The sequence below is a fragment of the Eschrichtius robustus genome, chromosome 19 (assembly GCF_028021215.1).
Source record: "Eschrichtius robustus isolate mEscRob2 chromosome 19, mEscRob2.pri, whole genome shotgun sequence".
Taxonomy (NCBI): Eukaryota; Metazoa; Chordata; class Mammalia; order Artiodactyla; family Eschrichtiidae; genus Eschrichtius; species Eschrichtius robustus.
In genome coordinates, this window is record NC_090842.1 from 68,897,174 (window position 1) to 68,920,013 (window position 22,840).

At 44.6% G+C, this 22,840-nt stretch overlaps 1 non-coding gene and 1 pseudogene across 1 annotated transcript; one reads left to right on the plus strand and one right to left on the minus strand.

Annotated features, from left to right (window-relative positions):
- Positions 1 to 911: 911 nt before the first annotated feature.
- LOC137752524 (zinc finger protein 599-like) lies at positions 912 to 19,283 on the minus strand (annotated as a pseudogene).
- Positions 18,555 to 18,627, plus strand: TRNAE-UUC (transfer RNA glutamic acid (anticodon UUC)). The gene has a single exon. It is a non-coding gene; the product is annotated as a tRNA-Glu (tRNA).
- Positions 19,284 to 22,840: the final 3,557 nt, after the last annotated feature.

Genomic DNA, 22,840 nt, shown 5'->3' on the forward strand with positions numbered 1-22,840 from the left:
GTCTCCACCGACGAGGCACGCTGACCCCACAAGAGCCTCTGTGACATCATCGGAAGTCCCGCCTCCACCTCCCCAGGAGGCAACGCTTCTTTCCTGGGTAGTCATTGGATAAGCGCCCTTCGTGCACGCACAAGCACAGCCTTCCGGGTAATGTAGTTTCTGTCCTACCTCCCGCCAGGTAAGGATAGGCCCTTCCCATTCTCCATGGCAAAGGCCAAACAGCCCTGCGAGGGACCCTGAGAAATAATGCTCTGCGGTTCCAAAGACAGGGACCACGCCAGGGTTTTGTGGCCACCTTGGGCGAAGCCCCATCCTGAAAGGTATCTAACTGGAGACCTCTGCCTGTGCAGCCTTAGGCAAACCTCAACCTGTCAGAACCTCAGGAAAAATATATAATTAAAAAACAAAACGAGGGACTTCCCTGGTGGCACAGTGGCTAAGAATCCACCTGCAGGGGACAGGGATTCAATCCCTGGTCTGGGAAGATCCCACATGCCTCGGAGCAACTAACCAGGTGCGCCACAACTACTGAGCCTGCGCTCTAGAGCCCGCTCTAATTCAGTTGTTCCCAAACCAGCAGTAGCATCAGTATCATCAGGGAATTTGCTAATATTGCCAGTACAAGGGTCCCACCCCACCATCAGTCCATAGGTAGCCTGAAACTGCAGTTCCCAAGAGGGCACTAAATCCTGAGCAAGTGTGAGAACTGAACCACTAATACCCAAGGGGATATCCCACTGGAGGAGCAAAAATTAGAAGACATAATTTCAGGATCACTTCTGCCCATATTCCATTGCCCCAAGCTCATTTACATGGCCCATACAAGGGAAGCAGGGCGTCCATAAAGAGAAAATTCGATAGGAGAGCATCTACCCAGTTTCTAACACAATCCATCAGTTTAGTCACCAGATAATCCATTTTATTATTATTCTTACACATTCAGCACTATTTATTACTTTGGGGGTGATAACCCCAAACCCCATTCCTCCATGTTAATGTTAGTATTTCTGTTAATAATCTAAACTAAGACCAGAAGGCTATAAACAAAGTAAGTTGCCACTCACTCCCAATATAATTATGGTTCTGGAATACAGTGGAAGGAACTATTCGAGGACCTGATGAAGAAAAAAACCTGCCAATCTAGATTTCCATACACAGCAAAGCTGTCTTTCAAGAAAGAGTATGACTATTTTGAGCCCCAAATGGGAAATTTAATGGAAGATTAGCAATCATAAAATGAAATCCTAAAGTTTATATTTAAGAATTTGGAAACTGATCCCAGATGAAAGATCTGCAATAGAGGATCCAAGAGGGGAATGCATATGTGGATGGATACAACTGCTCAGGATTTGTATTAAACAGTAATAACACTTCCTTTTGGAGTTACAATAATGGAATTAACACAAAGTCTCAACACATATACTGAGATAGGACGTATTGGTTAATGTTCCAAGTCCCTTATATAGCCTGGGAAGAGGAAAAAGTATGTATAACTCTGTACTCTTTAAATAAGTGCTTGTAAATCTCAGCTTAGACAATAACAAACAGAATTAGAGTACATGCTTTCCAAACTAGAATAAAGAAAATCTGTAAGTAATAGAAAGTTTTTTTTGGTGTGGAGGGGGGCAGGCATAGAAAGAACAAGTGACACAAAGAAATCCGAAAAATAAGAGGACATATTTAAACCCAAATTACGTATATCAACTATTACATTAAATAAACATGGAATAAATTAAATTAGCAGTAAGTACTTTTTGATGGCTCAAAATTCCCTTCACAAGGGATTTTCAAGGGGAGGTTTAAATGTCCATTCAAAGCACAACTAATATTCCATGGCATCCTAAGCCACACCATCTCCACCAGTGAAAAAAAAACAAGGGGCAGGGAAAACTCTTGGCTTTGCCTGACGGGGAACCAAGACCTTATGCAGAATGTCACTAGAGCCCATTATCAAGCTTCTTAAGAACTAAAATCTGCTGAGATGCCATCAGGAACTGCAGTATATTTGTACTAGAAATCCCATCAGCACATCTTCTGGTGAGGAAGGAATAGGATAAGCCAAAGGAGTAACATATGAGTTACAATAGCTGACTTTTAAGCATATACACATACCCAACACTGTGACAGGCACTTTACAACACTATCCTTTAACCTGCACAACCTGGTAAAGTGGGATGGCCAACACACTTGTTTCGTAAATAATGAAAATGAGGGTTCAAATGGTTATTCGATCTCCCAGTATACAGGGGAGGAAACCAAGAACCCAAAAGGTCCCTGAGTTGCCCTGAGTAATGGCCACCAGTAAGTAGCACAGTTGAGAATAGTGCCTGAAGTGATTCAAGTCTCATCACTGCTCTACGCACCCTCCTGCCTAAAGTCATCTAATCTGGGCAGGGCCAGGGCCCCTCCTTGGTCAGAGAAATAAGGTCACGGAAAATTCAACTGCCCATACTACCATCATGGGGACAAGGAATCATCCTGCCTTTTCTGTGTCCCAGAAAGGGACCTTCAGCTTCACTTGCTCACTCAACACACTTGCTAGGTGCTGCTCAAGAAAATGGAACACAAGGCCAAGCCATGACTCACGTTTCCCATGAATGCAGAGGGCTCTCTCTTGAGGACTGAGGGGGAAAAGTCATTCCCTGGGGCCCACCCCAGCATCCAAATGATGCACATGTAATGTCAGCTCTGCCTCTTAACGTGTCCCAGGTCATCCTCATCCCATCATCTCCAATACCACCATCCTGGGCCAGTCCACTGTCAACATACTCCTGGACTAAAGTGGCCTCTTTCCTCTCTCCCACATCAGTTTTTGATTCTCCTCATTCCCCACAGAGCAGCCAAAGGGAGATTTAGAGACAAATAACATCATTCCACTGTCCTGCTGAATCCCTTCCTGAGCCTCCCAGAGCAGTTGCAATAAAATCCACATTTCTCATGATGTGTGTTGGGCCCTGCACCCTCCATCTCACTGCCCACTTGTCTCCCTTGGACACACTGGTCTTCAGCTATTTCCCCCAACAATTCCGGCTCTTGCCTGCCTCAGGATCTTGGTACATGTTGTTCCCTTTGCAAGGAGTGCTCTTCTCCATCTTCAAACATGGCTGGGGCTCTTCCATCCCTCATGGGTCTGCACGATATCATCCTTGTATACCATCTGTTCCTCTTCCCATGCTTTACAATTTAACATACATCTTTCCACTTTTACAGACACGAAGAGAGGCTTGTGAGGAAGCAACATGACCAAGGTCATCCAGCTGGTGATGGGCACAGATCAGGAGCATTGGAATCCCAATTGTCCCCAGAGTCCAAGCTTGTAGCCAGCCACTAGACCACTCTTCCTGATCACATCTGTCCTCCATGCCTAAGTCTTAAATTTATTTATTTTTGGCTGTGTTGAGTCTTCGTTGCTGCACGTAGGCTTTCCCTAGTTGTGGCAAGCAGGGGCTACTCTTCATTGCGGTACGCTGGCTTCTCATTGTGGTGGCTTCTCTTGTTGCAGAGCACAGGCTGTAGGTGCGGGCTTCAGTAGTTGTGGCATGCAGGCTCAGTAATTGTGGCTCATGGGCTCTAGAGTGCAGGCTCAGTAGCTGTGGCACATGGGCTTAGTTGCTCCACGGCATGTGGGATCTTCCTGGACCAGGGCTCAAACCCATGTCCCCTGCATTGGCAGGTGGATTCTTAACCACTGAGCCACCAGGGGAGCCCCTCCATACCTAAGTTTTGACCTTGTTCTTCATTATGCTGGATGGGGATCATAAGCATGTTACTGTCACGGCAACAGAGTTGATATACCTCACCTGTGTGTTATCATGTGTATTTCCCATTCTAAACAGCAAGACCCATGTCTCAATCACCGATGTGTCTCCATGACCCAGGACCCAGGACACTGTGTGAGGTAATGGGGAGAAAGGATGGGGTTCTCATGACTCCTGCCCATCATACTAGCAGGAACACAGCAGGCCCCTCTGTACACAGAAAATTAGATGGGGAGACACAGGCCATTAGGGAAGGGGGTCCTTCATCCACTGGAATGCATACCACTCCTGCTCTGGGACAAATAGTCGCAGGTCTCTGTATAGGCCACGTCATAGCAAAGAGCTTTCAGGTGTGGAAAGAAGGTCCCTCTGCTGAGAACCAAGTCATGTTTTGGGAGAGACTGGCCTCCATTTCTGCAGTGCAAGGGCTCAGCTCTAGCTAAAGGTAACACCACAGTCAAGCAAGAACTGAGCATGTGAGGGAGACCAGGGCTTCTCTTGGGTATGAACTCTCATATGCCAAGGAACATTTTTCCTCTGGCCAAACTATTTGCCACAATAGGTACTTTAGAAAAATCTGTCCCCAGTATGAGATCTCTGATGTTGTCTGAGCTCTGCCTTCTGGTAAAAGGCCTTTCCACATCTATTACACTCGTAGGATTTCACCCCACTATGAATCTTTTGATGGGTGGTGAGGGTTGAGCTGTAGCTGTAGCTCTTTCCACACTCACTGCACTCATAAGGCTTCTCCCTAGAGTGACACCTCATGTGTCGAGTTACAGAAGAGCTGTCACTAAACGCTTTCCCACATTCTTTGCACTCAAAGGGTTTCTCTCCAGCGTGGGTTCTCTTATGCCAAATGAAATCAGACTGGTGGGCGAAGGCCCTTCCGCATTCACTGCACACATAGGGCTTCTCTCCACTGTGAATCCGCTGGTGCTCCGTGAGGTGTGACCTGCGGCTGAAGGCTTTCCCACACTCGACGCACCCACAGCGTTTCTCCCCAATGTGAATGCTGTAGTGTCCAGTGAGCTAAAAATGTGGGCTTCCCACATTTTTTGCATTTATAGGGTTGTACTCTAGTGTGAATTCACTGATGTCGAACAAGGAAGTGATTCTTGACAAACCCTTTCCCACATGCTTTGCATCTGTAGGCATTCTTCCCTCCATGAAACAACGGGTCTTCCCTTGATCCACGTGACTCACACTCATGAGAAGCATTTGCTGTAGACACTCTATCCTGTAAATCTTTTGAACACAGACTGTCACGTATTTCCAAATCACCACAGTCAGGGTTCACCTTTCCAGGGAGGGTTTTCTTGTGAAGGACTGTTCCTGTCCTCACGTGCCCTCCCTGCTTTTCTGATACTTCTTCTGGTTTCCTGGCTTGCCCCAAAGTAGAAACACTGAAGCCTTCCTGAGTCAGTGACGTTTGGACTAAGCATCCATCAAACAAGGCTGGCTGAGAAGCAGTAGTCTCTGTGGTCTTGGTTTTTGCTTTGTCACCTGAAGGGAATCCAATACACAAAAGACACATATTAGCAATACCAACACAGAAGAAATAAAAATCACCAAGCCAGCAGGAAAAGGAAGATGGAGATGTGCCCCTGATACCTGACACCAGCTGGGTTTTCACATTTCTGAAACTCAGGGTTTTGTTTTGTTTTGTTTTGTTTTTTGCTAGTCCTTGGATTCGTGACACCTTTAAAGGGACAGCCTCAAGGAGAATTTGGGGCAGGGGCCAGAGAAGGTAGAGTGGAGTCCCCTCCTCACTGTCCAAGGAGAGGGTAATGATGATACTGTGTGTGCTGTATTTGTTCTGAGAAAGGACGTCACGTGGTGCTACAAGAACACTGAAAAGGGGGCATCTAACCCAGCCCAGATGAGAAAAAGATATCAGGGGAGGATTCCCAGAAGAGGTGTCTTGAGGTCTGAGTCCTAAATAACTAGGAGTAGTTACCAGATACAGACACAGAAAGTAAGAAGGCATCACAGCCAAAGGAGACAGAGTGTACAAAGGTGCAGAGTCTAGAGAGAATACTGGATGTCCAGGAAACTGCAGGGCATGTGAGGATGGTGGAGGTATAGACAGAGATACAGCAGAGGTGGCATAGCAGATTAGTGGGAAAAGAAGGGACTATACAAAATATGCAGCTAAAAAACTGATTTCCCAGATGAGGAAAAAAGTTCTTGCATTTCCACTTCACACCACACAGAAAGTTAATTCCAGATTCGTTACAACTTAAATGGCAGAAGCCAAATTTCAAAATATTTTCGTAAGCAATATAAAAATAGAATATCTTTTTTACTTTGGTGTAGGAAAAGATTTCCTAGCAAGACATGAAAAGCAGAAATCATAAAACAAAAGATAAATTGACATGACTAAACAAAATATGAATTTCTTTTCACCAAAAGATACTTTAAAGACAATAAAAATGCAAGCTTAATGCTAGTAGAAAACAACTGCAGCACATATGATGGGTAAAAGTTTAGTGTCAGGAATATGTAAAAAATCTGATAAATCTAAAAGAGGAGAGCAACCATCTTAATAGAAAGTTGTGGCAAAAAAATTCATAAACTGACATTAGTAAAAGACAACACACATGTGGCCACTAAACAAATAAAGAGTTGCTCAACTTTCTTAGTAATGAAGGGCTGCAAAACAAACTACGCTGAGATACTCTTACATCCACTTGACTGGCAACAATTAAGGAGCCTGGCAATATCAGATATTGGAGAGGATATGGGCCAATGAAATCGCTCAGACATTGGAAGTGAAAATTATTATATCCACTTTCAGAAAACAACTGGATAGGACTTCCCTGGTGGCCCAGTGGTTAAGACTCCACGCTTCCAATGCAAGGGGCATGGGTTCAATCCCTGGTCTGGGAACTAAGATCCCACATGCTGTGCAGTGCGACCAAAAAACAAAAAAAGAAAAAGAAAACAACTGGGTATCATCTTAATGTTCCAGGCACCTAGTTATCCAAAATTCCACTCCTAGGGACAATATCAGGAGAAACTCCTGGGTGTACCTGGTGGCGCAGCAGTTAAGAATCCACCTGCCAATGCAGGGGACACGGGTTCGAGCCCTGGTCCGGGAAGATCCCACATGCTGCGGAGCAACTAAGCCCGTGTGCCACAACTACTGAGCCCGCGTGCCACAACTACTGAGCCCGCGTGCCACAACTACTGAAGCCCGCGCGCCTAGAGCCTGTGCTCCGCAACGAGAAGCCACCGCAATGAGAAGCCTGTGCACCACAACAAAGAAAAGCCTCCACTCACCGCAACTAGAGAAAGCCCGCATGCAGCAACGAAGACCCAATGCAGTCAAAAATAAAATAAATTTATTTTAAAAAAAGAGAGAAACTCCTGCACATGTGCACAAGGACACATGTGGAAGAATTTTCACAGCAGCATTGTTTGTAAGAGTGAAAAACTGGGAAAAAGTAAATGTCCAAGAGAATGAATATTCTGTGGTATATTCATGCAACAGCATATTTTACAGCTGAAGAACATGAGTGAACTACAACTACATGTATGATAAATATTAGTAACATAACACTGAATAAAAAAGCCAGCTCAGATGGCTAGAGAATACTGCTTTTATAAAGTTTGAGGAAAAAAAAAAACTACACAATATATTGCCTAGGTATACGCACATATATACACACAGGTATGATAAAACAATTTTAAAAACTAATGGATTGGCAAATTCAGGAGGTGGACTTTGGGAGCAGGATATATTAATTTTTCCCCTTTTCCTTTTTTAGTGAGTGTATACGTGTATGCTTCTGGGTGAGATTTTGTCTGTATAGCTTTGCTTTCACCATTAGTCCTAGGGTTAGGTCCGTCCGTTTTTTTTTTGTTTGTTTACTTAAAAAAATTTTTTTTCCTAATAAATGTTTTCTTAATAATTTTTTCCTTATTTTCTATTTTTTTTAAACATCTTTATTGAAGTATAATTGCCTTACAATGGTGTGTCAGCTTCTGCCTTACAACAAAGTGAATCAGTTATACATATACAACATGTTCCCATCTCTCTTCCCTCCTGCATCTCCCTCCCTCCCACCCTCCCCATCCCACCCCTCTAGGTGGTCACAAAGCACCGAGCCGATTCTATTTTTTAAAAAATGTAAAAAAAATTTTTAATGAGTTTTTTCATATTTTTTATTTTAAAAAATTAAAAAATTTTTTTCTTAATAAATTTTCTTAATTTTTTTCTTATTTTTATTATAAAAAATTTATAAATCTATTTTTAAAAATTAAAAAATTTTTTTCTTAATAAATTTATTCTTAATAATTTTTTTTCTTATTTTTTACTATAATAGCTTTATTTTATTTTATTTGATCCTCTTTCTTTCTATTTTTTCTCCCTTTTATTCTGAGCCGTGTGGATGAAAGGCTCTTGGTGCTCCAGCCAGGCATCAGGGCTGTGCCTCTGAGGTGGGAGAGCCAACTTCAGGACACTGGTCCACAAGAGACCTCCCAGCTCCACGTAATGCCAAATGGCGAAAATCTCTCAGAGATCTCCATCTCAACATCAAGACCCAGCTTCACTCAACGACCAGCAAGCTACAGTGCTGGACACCCTATGCCAAACAACTAGCAAGACAGGAACACAGCCCCTTCCATTAGCAGAGAGGCTGCCTAAAATCATAATAAGGCCACAGACACCCCAAAACACACCACCAGACGTGGACATGCCCACCAGAAAGACAAGATCCAACCTCATTCACCAGAACACAGGCACTAGGCCCCTCCATCAGGAAGCCTACACAACCCACTGAACCAACCTTAGCCACTGGGGACAGATACCAAAAACAACGGGAACTAGGAACCTGCAGCCTGTGAAAAGGAGACCCCAAACACAGTAAGATAAGCAAAATGAGAAGACAAAAAAACACACAGCAGGTGAAGGAGCAGGGTCAAAACACACCAGACCTAACAAATGAAGAGGAAATAGGCAGTCTACCTGAAAAAGAATTCAGAATAATGACAGTAAAGATGATCCAAAATCTTGGAAATAGAATAGACAAAATGCAAGAAACATTTAACAAGGACGTAGAAGAACTAAAGAGGAACCAAGCAACAATGAAAAACACAATAAATGAAATTAAAAATACTCTAGACGGGATCAATAGCAGAATAACTGAGGCAGAAGAACGGATAAGTGACCTGGAAGATAAAAGAGTGGAAATAAATACTGCAGAGCAGAATAAAGAAAAAAGAATGAAAAGAACTGAGGACAGTCTAAGAGACCTCTGGGACAACAGTAAACGCACCAACATTCGAATTATAGGGGTCCCAGAAGAAGAAGAGAAAAAGAAAGGGACTGAGAAAATATTTGAAGAGATTATATTGAAAACTTCCCTAATATGGGAAAGGAAATGGTTAATCAAGTCCCGGAAGCACAGAGAGTCCCATACAGTATAAATCCAAGGAGAAACACGCCAAGACACATATTAATCAAACTGCCAAAAATTAAATATAAAGAAAACATATTAAAAGCAGCAAGGGAAAAACAATAAATAACACACAAGGGAATCCCCATAAGGTTAACAGCTGATCTTTCAGCAGAAAATCTGCAAGCCAGAAGGGAGTGGCAGGATATACTTAAAGTGATGAAGGAGAAAAACCTACAGCCAAGGTTACTCTACCCAGCAAGGATCTCATTCAGATTTGATGGAGAAATTAAAACCTTTACAGACAAGCAAAAGCTGAGAGAGTTCAGCACCACTAAACCAGCTCTACAACAAATGCTAAAGGAACTTCTCTAGGCAAGAAACACAAGAGAAGGAAAACACCTACAATAACAAACCCAAAATATTTAAGAAAATGGGAATAGGAACATACATATTGATAATTACCTTAAATGTAAATGGATTAAATGCTCCCACCAAAAGACACAGACTGGCTGAATGGATACAAAAACAAGACCCATATATATGCTGTCTACAAGAGACCCACTTCAGACCTAGAGACACATACAGACTGAAAGTGAGGGGATGGAAAAAGATATTCCATGCAAATGGAAATCAAAAGAAAGCTGGAGTAGCAATTCTCATATCAGAAAAAACAGACTTTAACATAAAGACTATTACAAGAGACAAAGAAGGACACTATATAACGATCAAGGGATCGATCCAAGAGGAAGGTATAACAATTGTAAATATTTATGCACCCAACATAGGAGCACCTCGATACATAAGGCAAATACTAACAGCCATAAAAGGGTAAATCAACAGTAACACAATCATAGTAGGGGACTTTAACACCCCACTTTCACCAATGGACAGATCATCCAAAATGAAAATAAACAAGGAAACACAAGCTTTAAATGATATATTAAACAAGATGGACTTAATTGATATTTATAGGACATTACACCCAAAAACAACAGAATACACATTTTTCTCAACTGCTCATGGAACATTCTCCAGGATAGATCATACCTTGGGTCACAAATCAAGCCTTGGTAAATTTAAGAAAACTGATATCGTATCAAGTATCTTTTCCGACCACAACGCTATGAGGCTAGATATCAATTACAGGAAAAGATCTGTAAAAAATACAAACACATGGAGGCTACACAATACACTACTTAATAACGAAGTGATCACTGAAGAAATCAAAGGGGAAATCAAAAAATACCTAGAAACAAATGACAATGGAGACACGACGACCCAAAACCTATGGGATGCAGCAAAAGCAGTTCTAAGAGGGAAGTTTATAGCAATACAAGCCTACATCAAGAAACAGGAAACATCTCGAATAAACAACCTAACCTTGCACCTAAAGCAATTAGAGAAAGAAGAGCAAAAAAAAAACCCCAAAGCTAGCAGAAGGAAAGAAATCATAAAGATCAGATCAGAAATAAATGAAAAAGAAATGAAGGAAACAATAGCAAAAATCAATGAAACTAAAAGCTGGTTCCTCGAGAAGATAAACAAAATTGATAAACCATTAGCCAGACTCATCAAGAGAAAAAGGGAGAAGACTCAAATCAATAGAATTAGAAATGAAAAAGGAGCAGTAACCACTGACACTGCAGAAATACAAACGATCATGAGAGAGTACTACAAGCAACTCTATGCCAATAAAATGGACAACCTGGAAGAAATGGACAGATTCTTAGAAATGCACAACCTGCCGAGACTGAACCAGGAAGAAATAGGAAATATGAACAGACCAATCACAAGCACTGAAATTGAAACTGTGATTAAAAATCTTCCAACAAACAAAAGCCCAGGACCAGATGGCTTCACAGGCGAATTCTATCAAACATTTAGAGAGGAGCTAACACCTATCCTTCTCAAACTCTTCCAAAATATTGCAGAGGGAGGAACACTCCCAAACTCATTCTACGAGGCCAGCATCACCCTGATACCAAAACCAGGCAAAGATGTCACAAAGAAAGAAAACTACAGGCCAATATCACTGATGAACATAGATGCAAAAATCCTCAACAAAATACCAGCAAACAGAATCCAACAGCACATTAAAAGGATCATACACCATGATCAAGTGGGGTTTATCCCAGGAATGCAAGGATTCTTCAATATACGCAAATCAATCAATGTGATACATCACATTAACAAATTGAAGGAGAAAAACCATATGATCATCTCAATAGATGCAGAGAAAGCTTTCGACAAAATTCAACACCCATTTATGATAAAAGCCCTGCAGAAAGTAGGCATAGAGGGAACTTTCCTCAACATAATAAAGGCCATATATGACAAACCCACAGCCAACATTGTCCTCAATGGTGAAAAACTGAAACCATTTCCACTAAGATCAGGAACAAACAAGGTTGCCCACTCTCACCACTATTATTCAACATAGTTTTGGAAGTGTTAGCCACAGCAATCAGAGAAGAAAAAGAAATAAAAGGAATCCAAAGTGGAAAAGAATCAGTAAATCTGTCACTGTTTGCAGATGACATGATACTATACACAGAGAATCCTAAAGATGTTACCAGAAAGCTACTAGAGCTAATCAATGAATTTGGTAAAGTAGCAGGATACAAAATTAATGCACAGAAAGCTCTTGCATTCCTATACACTAATGATGAAAAATCTGGAAGTGAAATTAAGAAAACACTCCCGTTTACCATTGCAACAAAAAGAATAAAATATCTAGGAATAAACCTACCTAAGGAGACAAAAGACCTGTATGCAGAAAAGTATAGGACACTGATGAAAGAAATTAAAGATGATACAAATAGATGGAGAGATATACCATGTTCTTGGATTGGAAGAATCAACATTGTGAAAATGACTCTACTACCCAAAGCAATCTACAGATTCAATGCAATCTCTATCAAACTACCACTGGCATTTTTCACAGAACTAGAACAAAAAATTTCACAATTTGTATGGAGACACAAAAGACCCCGAATAGCCAAAGCAATCTTGAGAACGAAAAATGGAGCTGGAGGAATCAGGCTCCCTGACTTCAGACTATATTACAAAGCTACAGTAATCAAGACAGTTTGGTACTGGCACAAAAACAGAAATATAGATCAATGGAACAGGATAGAAAGCCCAGAGATAAACCCACGCACATATGGGTCACCTTATCTTTGATAAAGGAGGCAAGCATATACAGTGGAGAAAAGACAGCCTCTTCAATAAGTGGTGCTGGGAAAATTGGACAGATACATGTTAAAGTATGAAATTAGAACACTCCCTGACACCATACACAAAAATAAACTCAAAATGGATTAAAGACCTAAGTGTAAGGCCAGACACTATCAAACTCTTAGAGGAAAACATAGGCAGAACACTCTATGACATAAATCACAGCAAGATTCTTTTTGACCCAGCTCCTAGAGAAATGGAAATAAAAACACAAATAAACAAATGGGACCTAATGAAACTTAAAAGCTTTTGCACAGCAAAGGAAACCATAAACAAGACCAAAAGACAACCCTCAGAATGGGAGAAAATATTTGCAAATGAAGCAACTGACAAAGGATTAATCTCCAAGATTTACAAGCAGCTCATGCAGCTCAATAACAAAAAAATGAACAACCCAACCCAAAAATGGGCAGAAGACCTAAATAGACATTTCTCCAAAGCAGATATACAGATTGCCAAGAGACACACGAAAGAATGCTCAACATCATTAATCATTAGAGAAATGCAAATCAAAACTACAATGAGGTATCATCTCACACCGGTCAGAATGGCCATCATCAAAAAATCTAGAAACAATAAATGCTGGAGAGGGTGTGGAGAAAAGGGAAGACTCTTGCACTGTTGGTGGGAATGTAAATTGATACAGCCACTATGAAGAACAGTATGGAGGTTCCTTAAAAAACTACAAATAGAACTACCATACGACCCAGCAATCCCACTACTGGGCATATACCCTGAGAAAACCGTAGTTCAAAAAGAGTCATGTACCAAAATGTTCATTGCAGCTCTATTTACAATAGCCAGGACATGGAAGCAACCTAAGTGTCCATCATCGGATGAATGGATAAAGAAGATGTGGCACATATATACAACGGAATATTACTCAGCCATAAAAAGAAATGAAATGGAGGTATTTGTAATGAGGTGGATGGAGTTAGAGTCTGTCATACAGAGTGAAGTAAGTCAGAAAGAGAAAAACAAATACAGTACGCTAACACATATATATGGAATCTAAGGGAAAAAAAAAAAAGGCCATGAAGAACCTAGTGGCAAGACGGGAATGAAGACACAGACCTACTAGAGAATGGACTTGAGGATATGGGGAGGGGGAGGGGTGAGATGTGACAGGGTGAGAGAGTGTCATGGACATCTATACACTACCAAATATAAAATAGATAGCTAGAGGGAAGCAGCTGCATAGCACAGGGAGATCAGCTCGGTGCTTTGTGACCACCTAGAGGGGTGGGATAGGGAGGGTGGGAGTGAGGGAGATGCAAGAGGGAAGTGATATGGGAACATATGTATATGTATAACTGATTCACTTTGTTATAAAGCAGAAACTAATACACCACTGTAAAGCAATTATAATTCAATAAAGATGTTGAAAAAAAAAACCAAAAAACTAATGGATTGGGACTTCCCTGGTAGTGCAGTGATTAAGAATCCACCTGCCAATTCAGGGTACATGGGTTCGAGTCCTGGTCTGGGAAGATCCCACATGCCACGGAGCAACTAAGCCTGTGCACCACAACTACTGAGCCTGTGCTCTAGAGCCCATGAGCCACAACTACTGAGCCTACGTACCACAACTACTGAAGCCCACACACCTAGAGCCCATGCTCTGCAACAAAAGAAGCCACCACAATGAGAAGCCCACGCACGGAAACAGAGTAGCCCCTGCTCACCGCAACTAGAGAAAAGCCCGCGCGTAGCAACAAAGACCCAATGCAGCCAAAAATAAATAAATAAATAAATAAATAAATTTATTTTTTAAAAAAAGTAATGGATTGAACATTTAGATGAAGTGGACCGATTGAAAGACACAACATACCAAAACTAACATAAGAAGAAACAGTATCTGAATAGCTCTACATCTACAAGGAAATAGATTTTGTAATAACATAAGTTACCACAAAACAAGGAATGAATAATAAATCCAAATTATGCAAAATGGTTATCTCTGTGCTGGAGGTATGGGGATAAGAAAGAGAGACTTCAGCTTCAGTGTTGTGGTCCTGAGACTCTCCTCTAGAGTGCCACAAAGAGTAAGGAGATGACACCAAGCACTGATGAGAATGTGGAGCAATGGGAACTCTCATACATGGCTGGTGGGAGTGCGGGATGGTCAACCACACTGGAAATTGTCTGGCGGTTTCTCTTAAAGTTGAATATACACCTATCCCATGTCTGAGCCAGTCCAATCCTGGGTATATGCCCAACAGACCAGCTCATAGCAGTTTTGTTCATGACATCCAAAAAAAGGGTAACAACTCTGATGTACATCAACAGGAGAATGGATAAACTGCAATATATTACTGTAATGAGATACTACACAGTATGAAAATATCACACTCCAACTATTTGCAACCACATTAATGAATCTCATAGACATCCTGATGATCAATAGAAGATGGGCAGAAAACATACTATGAAGTTCTGTTTTATCGACTCGAGGACAGTGAAAACTCACTGACGGTGTCTGAGTATTGGAGGTTACCTTCGTAGGTGGTAGTATGGACTAGGAGGGCTCACAAGGAGCCTCCTAAGGTCTGTATCTTGACCTGAATGGTGGTTACTTGGATTTATTCATGTGTAAAAATTCATCAGGTTGGGACTTCCCTGGTGGCGCAGTGGTTAAGAACCCACCTGCCAATGCAGGGGACATAGGTTTGAGCCCTGGTCCAGGAAGATCCCACATGCCATGGAGCAACTAAGCCCGTGTGCCACAACTACTGAGCCTGCATGCCACAACAACTGAAGCCTAGAGCCTGCACCTAGAGCCTGTATTCCACAACAAGAGAAGCCACTGCAATGAGAAGCCTGCACACCTCAATGAAGAGTAGCCCCTGCTTGCCGCAACTAAAGAAACCCCATGCACAGCAACAAAGACCCAACGCAGCCAAAAATAAAATTAATTAATTAATCTTAAAAAAATTTTTAAAAATCATCAGGTTAAGTCCTTTAAGATTCATGAATACTGATATGTGTCAGTTGCACTTCAGTTTTGAAAAAGCAGAAAAAAATAAAGAGTGAAGGGGATGCATGGAAGTCTACTGTAGACCTTTCTTCTAAGAATGAAACACCTCCTCTAAGAAGCTGGTTGTACAGATAGTCACACCAATTAGAGGCCATTCTAGAGCTCAGGAAGGAACTAGGAGATGAAAAGAATTCCCAAGAAGGCGGGAGATGTTCCTGGTGCAGGAACTGGTCACAGCTTCAGAGGGAGGTGAGAACAGAAGCTGTAGGCAGCAATCAGATACAGATGAGTCTGAAAGGACTGAGGAAAGAGAAAGAGAAGTAAGCAATCTTTATTTCCAACATGAATTTTCTCATAGGATGAGGCCCAGCAGCTGGGGAGTGGTGAAGGTTTGGAATAAGGTGAATGGCTGGGAGAGCTGCTGCAGGAGACAGAGCTGGGCGGATGCACAGAGCAGATGAACAGAGACAACAGGGTGTGCAGCATTACGCAGACAAGAGATGACGAGAGAGTTGATAATGGTGGTAATGGTGACGCTCAGGAAGGGGATGGACTCAGGAAATGGATGCGGGGTATAAAATGGACAGGACTTGGAGATGGCTGGATGAGGGATCTAATAATTGTTCAAGGTTGGTTCTGGCCTTCTCAACATCTTGGATGTGACTGGTGTCCCCAGGGAGGTCCCAACAAGAAGCTTCCACGGAATTTCAGAGGCAGCAGTCCCTCCCGGTCTGCATGCTGTAGTGACCCCCACTGCCTGGCTCTTGGCAACCCACCTGAGGAAGAGCTTTGGGAAAAGCCTCTCTTCACCATCCATAGCTTTTGCCCAGGATTCAACAGGTAGGTCAGTTCTGGTTTGGGAACAGGATGCCCTGTTTATGGAGATAAAGGACAAAGAAGAATACAAAGGTGTTTTGTAAAGACCACGAGGACCCTCTCTATAGAGTGTGGTATTCAGGACAGGGAAGATTTCAGAATAACGGTGCTCCCATGCAAGCAAAAAAAAAGAAAAAAAATGCTGACCTGGATCCTGAAACCAAGGCGCAAACACCAGCCTACGACAATGTCTACCCAATAGTCTCCATCCTATAGAACCCAACACTGGGCAGGTGTACACCCCACTCACATGCAACCATGGGACACTGGAAAAGTCACCCACTCCTTCTGCAGCTGTTTTCTAATTAATCTAAGTCAGTGTGTCTCACCAAGTGACGCCTGATTCTCACCACAGACCAGTTCAAACTAGATCTCTGGGGTAAGGCCTGGGCATTAGTAGTTTCCAAGGCTCCCTGGGTAATTCTGGCACCTGGGAGTAATGAAAGCCCTTGTCTCCATCAACTTGCAAATGGTACCCCCAACCATCAGCAGTCTCAAGCAGACCAGTGACTTAAGTCTGTGGCTCAGTCAGAAGGGAGAGCCTTGACTGTGGGAGAAGGAAGGGGTGAACTGGGTGTTCGACTGCTCCAGTTACTGCTGCAGCATCTTGTGGCTGGTGAGGGACCCGGATGAGGCCCAAGCAGACCCGTGCACTGGGAGAAGGAGCAGGAAAACAGATAATAAGGTTGGCCTCAGTACCTGCCACAGTCCAAAGGCAACTGAGCTGGGATTCAACACCAGGCAGCCCGGTTCCGAAGCCCGGCCTGCTGAGCATCGCACTGGGGAGAAAACGGCTCAGAAGCCCTGTGTGGGGTCAGCAGCTGGGAAAAAGTGGGCTGCTGATTTGGGGGGAATGTGAGTGTGAGGATTTAACTGTCGGGGACCAGGGGATGGTGCGAGGGGCCTTCTTGGTGATTCCCCAACTTGTGCATTGTAGGAACCACAAAAGAGGCAGACACGGGGAAACCCACGTGGTGATTTGGGTAACTGTGGACATTCCCACAGACATCACCTTTCATCTCCTTTCAGCGTCATTTCACAAAGGAAAGGGCTTTGACCACCAAGAAAGGCAGAGGATTGCATCTCATCACGAAGGGGCATCTTCTAAGGTTGAGCTCAAATGTTAGCATTTTATCTTCCCGAGAAACTAAACACTGCCACGGCTGTGTTTTCCTTATACCATGGGGCAGGGGAGCCTGCTGGGGGCTGGAGATGCTCCAAAGATGGATCTGGTGGAAGCCACAACAGTAGGTACATGAGTAAAACATGCACTGGGCTGGACACATAAGAATGTGCATTTTACTAAAGTAATAACATTAAGAATGTAATAATATCACTGAATAATATATAAGAGAGTTTAAATTATCACAATAAAATATTTTGCTCCAAAATCTGATTGATTCCTTTGGGCAGGAGGTCCCCAGAGGGGAGAGAACTGGATTCAGAGTCAGGCAGCTTCAGGAAAACCCAGCACCTCACAGGATTCAGTGAGCAGAGCAGGGCAGGTGCCTGGAACAGGCCTGACACAGCATCAGTGCTTGGGGGACATTAGCTGTGACTAATTGTTACTAAAGGCTTTTCTTCCAACCAAACCTCTTAAATCAATTTCTTCAAAAAGGGAATCTCTAATCACTCTAGAAAAATGGGAAAACATTTCCCTTGCTACAAATAAAAGGTTACCATGAAAACACAACAATGAAATCAAAATAAGGTGATTAAGTCCCAGAGAGTTCATCAGCCTGCTCAGGGGTGTGAAAGTTGCAGGCCGCTCCCTCTGCTGAAAAGGGAAATCAGCAACGGTCATGGGTGGAAGGCATGAACGAAGCATGAGCTGAGACATTTTCCTGCCATGAGTCAGGAGGGAAACAGCTTTCTCAGGGTGTCCATCAAAGCCATCTGGTGATACATCTGTGTGTCCTCTAAAATCATCTGTGGTCCCAGCAGAGAGTGTGGGGAGGCCGGAGGAAGGGGATGGTCATACAGACACTGAGGGCCAAAGAAGACTTTCAAATGATATTGTGTTGTTTACAAAGATGATGGGCGGCATGGATGGCAGACGCCTCCTAGGGACCTGCCTGACTCTCCCCCTTCTTGGAGAATCAGCCTATCATCCACGACCCTGCTAACTGGGCAGTGGGGTCACCTGACCCAACCAGGTTGGGCCAGTCAGATTCCCCTCATGGGAATCTTTCATAAGGGTCCCAGGCTGAGCCTGGGCTGAGTGCTGGAGCGAGAGGTTGTGGTAAGTGTGGGCTCAAGTGGTCACTTCCTGTCACAAAAACACCTACACAGGGGAATTCCCTGGTGGTCCAGTGGTTAGGATGCTGCACTTTCAATGCCAAGGGCCCAGGTTCAATCCCTGGTCGGGGAACTAAGATCCCACAAGCCACACAGCACAAACACAAACAAACAAACAAAACACCTACACAGAAAATGCATGACAGAAACACGCAGAGAAAAGTAGAGATAAGAAATTTGAGGGTCTCAGAGAGCAAGGACTGAGATGCCCACTTCTACCCAAAGCTGTTGTGAAAAGAGAGTGGCACGAGCAGAGCCACAGAGAGAAGCCAGGAGGAAACCCAGAGCCAGGGCACAGGCACACGTTCCTGAGGACAGCTCCTCAGGACATCCTGTTCCTGGGATCCCCGCTTCCTTCCATGAGGGGGACCATGCTTCTTGCCCGATGATCCCTGGTGGAGACAAAGGGAGAGCAGGCAGGAGAAGGCGAGCCCAGAACATGGCAGGGACAATGGGGAGGAGGGTGGGCAGCTCCAGAGACCTTCTCCACCATCCGGGCCTTGAGAGAGAGGATGGAACAGAGAAGGAGGCTGCAGGTCTCCCCCCCGACCCCCCATGGAGGTGAGGAGAAGCCTTACCCAGTGAGACCAGGAGCCTGTAGATCACCGGCATCACCTTCCGGTACAGGGTCCTCTGAGCCGGATCCAGTAATTCCCACTCCTCCGGGGTGAAGGTCACAACCACATCCTTGAAGGTCACTGGTGCCTCAAAAGTCAAATAGAGTAGCATCATGCGCTTTGGGGCTGTTGGATGGGATCAGAACCTGTTTAATTTAGGTGTTGTCCTTCCCAGCCTACTATAGTTGGGAACACAGGCTCTGGTGGCCAATGGACAAGGTGTGAGTTTCAACTACTTGAGAGCTGTGTGACCTTGGGCAGGTAACAACGTCTCTGAGCCTCAAGTTCCTCTTCTGTAAAGCATTCTGTATAATAACAGAAACTAACTCTGAGGAGGTGGGGGGATTGAATGAAATGAAACATAACCACAGTCCCTCAGAGCAAATCAAGGGCCCAATGGAAGCCCACTGTTACCATTGTTGTTTTTTTCTTATTTTTTGCTATATAGCAGGTTCTTATTAGTTATCTATTTTATACATATTAGTGTGTATATGTCAGTCCCAATCTCCCAATTCATCCCACCCCCAACCATTGTTTTGTTATGATTATTTTTCCTCTTTGCTCCTCAAACACCCTGGAAAATCCCAAGCATGATCCCAAGCCAGATCCCAAGCATGTGGGTGCAGCGGGTACTTTAGCTAGGACTAAAAAGACCAGGAGGGACTTCCATAGTGGTGCAGTGGTTAAGAATCCGCCTGCCAATGCAGGGGACATGGGTTCGAGCCCTGCTCTGGGAAGATCCCACATGCTGCGGAGCAACTAAGCCCATGCACCACGACTACTGAGCCTGCGCTCTAGAGCCCACAAGCCACAACTACTGAGCCCATGTGCCACAACTACTGAAGCCCACGCACCTAGAGCCTGTACTCCTCAACAAAGAGAAGCCACATCAATGAGAAGCACACTCACAGCAATGAAGAGTAGCCCCCACTTGTCGCAACTAGAGAAAGCCCGTGCGCAGCAATGAAGACCCAACACAGACAAAAATAAATAAATAAAAACTAAATAAATTAATTAAAAAAAAAAAAGACCAGGACCTACCTCAGTGAAGAGGTGGCATTTGAGCAGAGGCCTGAACAATGCACAGGGAGACAGTGTTCCAGGCGGAGGGGACTACAAGGGCAAAGGCTGGGAAGTGGGTAAGAGCTTGGCAAGTGGAGGATGGTGTAGCTGGGAGGGCAGTGAGCCAGGGAAGGATGGGAGGGGAGAAGGACACACAGACAGCACAGAGGTAGTCAGAGGGACAGCTGCAGTGGGCCATGGTGGGGGTTTGAACTGATTCTAAGTGTAATGAGCGCCCACCAGCTCTCCAACCAGCTACTGAGCCCCTGTTCCATACAGGGCTGGCCCTGTTCTAGGTCTAGATATAGAGCAGCAAACAGCGATGCACAGATCCTCAACAAGTAACTGAGCAAGACAATGTCAGATGGCCCTAAGGGTTCTGGTGACAAGAAAACAAGAGTGGGGAGATTAGAGAGCCTGGGGGCAAATCCGGAAAGGCCTGAGGAGGGGCCACACGACTGGAATGAAGGAACAAAAAGCAAATACACAAGACAACTCCTGATGGTGACTGGGGTATGACAAGAGTAAACAGGGTCACATGCTGGAGAGAAGCCTGGGGCCTGCTGTGTGTTGACATTCAAACGCACACCACATTCCCACAGAGCACCATCACCCAATCTTTAATGGACTCACTTTTCACATAAAAGGAAATGTCTTAAACAGGAAACTGAATTTACTGCTGTAAATGGCAAGCCAGCTTTGCATACTGTAAACAGATGGCAACTGCCAAGATGAATCCAGTGACTTCCCTGGCTCCTAGCCTGCCCAAGGGTACTCCTAGCAGAGGAGCAGTGATTCCAAAAATATTGCACCCACTGTGCCTTGGTCCACAGGCTCTCCCTCTCCCTCCAGGCCTCAACTGAATACAGGACCAGATTCCCCTGGGTGAGTCCCTAAGATCATCATAGGACAAGGGGCTCTGCTCCCTGAAAAGTGTCTGGAGTTATGCTACCTGGTTGGATACTGGGGAACACATATCACACATATGCCCTCTCTGATCACCTCAAGCCGGGGGAGGAAATGTTAACATTCTCATTAACCCCAAGAGATGGGAGACAAGGGCAGCGATGACACTTGCTCAAGGTCACAGCCCTGGGAAGGGCATGGACAGAATGTACACTGAAGTCTCCACACTGTTGCTTGAGCTCTTTCCTAAGGCTCAGTCCATTCAGATGGTGCAGGTACAGAGGGGATTCTGAGACGTCCCATTTCTCTCTCGCTTGTACTGCCTTCAGGACAAAACCAGGGAAATGGCCTCCTTGGACCCTAGAAATCAGAGTAACGAATAGCCCAACTAGCATTTCCTGAGCATTCCTGGGTACACTGTGCTGCATTCAGTGGTTTTCACTCCCTGCCCCACTCATCTCTCACAAGGACCCCAAAGAGAAGACGCTGGGATTAGCCCCATTTCACAGCAGAGGAAACTGAGCGGTCAGGACGTAGCAGACTTTCCTGCTACTGGGCAGTGGCAGAGCCTGGAGCTGCACCCAGGCTGTGGGCTCCAAAACCTGCTTTGCACATCTGCAACACACACTTGGGCTGGGAGGATGGCTGAAGACACTATGTGTAACGGGGAGCTCCATGTATGTGTGGGGGTTGCAGGGAGTTCCCTCGCTGCTGCTGACTCCACTCATTCTTAAGCCTGCTCTCCACTTGACAGCTAGAGGAAACCTATTAAAACCTGGATCAGATCCCTTCCCTCTTTGCCTCCAAAACCTCTATCGTTTCCATCAACCCAAAAAGAGACCCCGGGACTTCCCTGGTGGCGCAGTGGTTAAGAATCCGCCTGCTAATGCAGGGGACACGGGTTTGAGCCCTGATCCGGGAAGATCCCACATGCCGCGGAGCAACTAAGCCCGTGCGCCACGACTACAGAACCTGCGCTCTAGAGCCTGAGCGCCACAACTACTGAGCCCACGTGCCAAAACTACTGAAGCCCGCACACCTAGAGCCCGTGCTCCACAACAAGAGAAGCCACCGCAATGAGAAGTCCACGCACCGCAACGAAAAGTAGCCCCCGCTCGCCGCCACTAGAGAAAGCCCGCGCGCAGCAACAAATACCCAGCACATACAAAAATAAATAATAAATAGCTAAATAAATAAATAACAACCCCAAAAAACCCCAAAAAGAGACCCCGTTCCTCACCCTGCCATTCCAGACCTGACTTCTGTCTCGCCACTCTGTCCCCAACAGGCAAAATGGAGATTCGCAATTCCACCCAGCTCAGCCTCACCTCCCAGCATTTTCACCTAGTGGTTCAAGTGCCTGGGACAGCCCTGCACAGATCATCGATTAACTGAGTTGGGAACTCTTCCATATCAACCCTGGCCTGGATTCAGGGCACTAGGCTGGGACTGACTGACCGGCCTCCACGGCCCCCAGACTCAAAGGCAGACTAAGGGGAAGTGAAGAGACCCAGGACAACTTCGCTCTATATGGGGGCGCCGGGATAATGTGGCTGGAGGTGCAAAGGGCCTGAGGGGCCATCCACTCACCAGTGCCGGGTCTGTCTGTGCCTCTGCCGCGGCCATGAGACCCTTTCCAGGGACCTGGGCCTTGCAACGCAGGAGACCAGGGAGGGTCCCAACGGTTCAGCTGACGCCCCT